Source organism: Micropterus dolomieu, linkage group LG23 (genome assembly GCF_021292245.1).
Source record: "Micropterus dolomieu isolate WLL.071019.BEF.003 ecotype Adirondacks linkage group LG23, ASM2129224v1, whole genome shotgun sequence".
Taxonomy (NCBI): domain Eukaryota; kingdom Metazoa; phylum Chordata; class Actinopteri; order Centrarchiformes; family Centrarchidae; genus Micropterus; species Micropterus dolomieu.
Genome location: NC_060172.1, coordinates 5,747,565 through 5,750,582, shown reverse-complemented (window position 1 = coordinate 5,750,582; position 3,018 = coordinate 5,747,565).

Below are 3,018 nucleotides of genomic sequence, written 5' to 3'. Positions count from 1 at the left end.
TGAAAGGAGGAGGGGGGCTGGCGAATTGGAGAGTGTAACCCTTCTTTATTAATCTCGCCATCCACTCGTTCATGGGCAGATTTTGCCACGCGCAGCAACGCTCTGAAAGCGGGCGAGCAAAAATCTGAGGGGCCTCTGTGGACATTTCTGACAGCCAGAGAAGAGCCCTCTCCGCCGCCGTGTGAGCTGCAGAGCCGCTCGACACGGCCCATGGGAGGGCTGAGGTGAAAGGGCTGCGGCGGCGAAAGTGTGAAACACTCGGGCCGCTCATTCTCAGTGTCAGACTCGTGCCACGGTGAAAAACCTCCACTAACACACACTGAAGGGTGAGAGGTGGGGAGGCCGCAGAGAGGCAGGGAGTGTGGGTGGGCTGTTGTGTTTATCTGATGTGAATGTTTTTCACTCATGATAATATGAGAGAGGGACAACAGCGGCTCAACAACTGACGCAGCGTGTGCGTGCGCAGCGGAGCTTGCTTGTGTGTGGGAGACGTGCGTTTCATCAGCTGCAGGAAGCTCAGGGGAGAGAGGGGCAGGCTGACTGTTAGGAACATGCTCTTTATGGACGTTTGGTTGGCTCTGAAAAGAGCCGTTGTGTCCGGCTGTTCCGGGAAGAAAACACACGCGTCCCGTCAATACCTCCGCTGTTTGCGGGGAGGCTCGGCGGGGGGGTTGGACCAGGAGCAAGCCGCTCGCCTGTTCTTGACTGCAGGGCGGCGCTGTGAAGAGGGAGCAGCGGCCGCCGGAGGAGCCCGGGGGGCCTCGGCTGGAGCCGGCGGAGGCGCAGCCGCAGCAGTGGCCGCGGGGCGCCTCGGCCTGGGGCGGGAGTCGCGGCGATCACGCCGGGAGCCCTGTGAGCGCCGTGGGTGTTGAGGTGGCGCTCTGCTCCACGCTGTGTGCCGCTTCACTTTGTCCGCCTCGTCCGAAGCTTGCTGCAGGTGTGTGATTGCATCCTGGAGGAGCGGCCCAAACAGCCCATCGGGGCTGATGGGGCCGTCCAGCAACTCCTTCCTGATCTGCTCCGGCAGATCGGACATGTGCAGCCACATGTTGCGTTGCAGCATCGTCATCCACGCCATAATCCGGGACTGGCCGACCGCCGCCGCTGTGGCGAGCGACAAAATGGCGGCCGCGTCTTTCCCAAACTCGCTGGCGAGCTCGGGGGAAAGGGCGTCGGGCTGAGCAGCGACAGATGACATGGACGAGGCCAGCAGCGATATGTTGTTGATGGCGGCTGTTACCTGGGCGGCACACTGGTGGGAGCGGTCGGTGACTCGAGCCGTCACCTGGTCGCGGGCGGAGGGCGGATTCGGCTTCCTCCTGCCGAAAAAGGTGGCTTTAGGCAGCAGGATGGCTGCCAGGCTGGGCTCCAGAGGTGGGACAGAGGGAAACCCACGGTCAGTGAGGCCCTCAACCTTAGTGAAGTTGACGTACCTCGCCACCGGCGCCTTCAGCTTCCCAGGCTCGGCCCCCGCTTCGGAGAGAAAAGGCTGAAGCGGTGGAAAAAGGGGCCACACAGGAACCTGTTTGGACGCTTGCTCTGGCTGGTAGATGTCGCCGAGCATGGCGCTAGGAGCAGGTGCAGGAGGCTCAGCAGGCATCGGCACGCCCTTGCGCTCAGCAGCCGTCTTTATTATGTCGGGGAGATCCCGGAAGAGAGCCCCGCAGGACGGCAAGCTGGAAGGCGGAAGTGGAGCAGGAGCTAGCGACGCCGCCTTCTTATCCAAGTCAAACTCCAGGTCTTCCAGCGGGAAGAGGGGAGAGCCTGGCGGGGAGCCAGCAATGGAGGGAGCAGAGTCAGAGGACTCGAGCCCTGCATCGCCAGCAGTCCCGCCGGCGAGGTCCGCCGTGAAGCTAACTGGCTTAGCCCAGCTAGCATCGTCGTCCTCCTCCTCCTGCAGGGCCGCGAAGGCGTCGACCCGCCGTCGCTTCTCCTCCACGGGCAGCTGTGCGCAGTAGGGGCACGAGGCCCGGGGAGTCAGAGCCAGGCCAGCGTGCTGGGGACCGAGGCAGGTCTCGCAGCGGGCGTGGAGATCAAACCCCATGATGTAGCCGGCGTGGCAGGACGGGCAGAGGCGGACTCCTTCCGAGCGGCGGACCTCAACGGTAGAGCGGTGAGTAGCCATAGGAAAAGCTCTTTAGGCAGGAAAATTGCTCTTTAGACGCTACTCTGCTCTCCGAAATGACTGCTATGCAGCGCTGAAGAAAAAAGGGGAGCAGATCTCTGGTCTCGCCGGTATTATATACCTAAATTGCGGACCTGAGAGAGGACCGTGCACGGCACATGGGCGCGAAAGAAATCTTCAGGACTGCGCATGCGCGCGGGGATGAACCCAATAGCGACAGCTCTTAGAGGGCGAAGCCTATACGAAATAGAAACATGTATTTTTGGTACACATGTTATTTAGCCTTTCATTTTAAATTAACTAACCACTATTTTATATTAAATGACCAATAAAGACAGCTAACGTTACGCTATTTCAATAAATGACTAAAGCCTGGTTCACACTGCACGTGCAGAAAACGGCCCGTCGGCCCCTTTGGACTGTTCTGGCTGCGGACAATTGTTAATAAAGTTTGGTTTGGAAGCTACGAGGGAGGAAGAAGTTTGTTTTGCTAGCACCGTGGACCGTCTGTGGAGGTAAGCTATCTGTGTTTCACTGTATTGATTATAAACTTGATACTTAGCGTAGTGCCGCCGCAGCACTTTATGTCTTAATATAATAATTTAAACCCAGGATAAGACTTTCAGGGTAACAGGGACACTAGTGTGCAGGTGAGGTTACAGACTGAGAGACCATATGATGATGGTGAAGAAAAGATACACACGGGCAAATTAAATGGTGACTAAAATAAAAATAAAATAGAGTAATTGAAACATTACGGCGAAACAGCGCCACTCGCCCACAGGCTGCAGTGTTATGGTTAAAATCGGTACTGCATATAAATCAGTCGTTGAACTCCTCGTTAGTATAGTGGTGAGTATCCCCGCCTGTCACGCGGGAGACCGGGGTTCGAT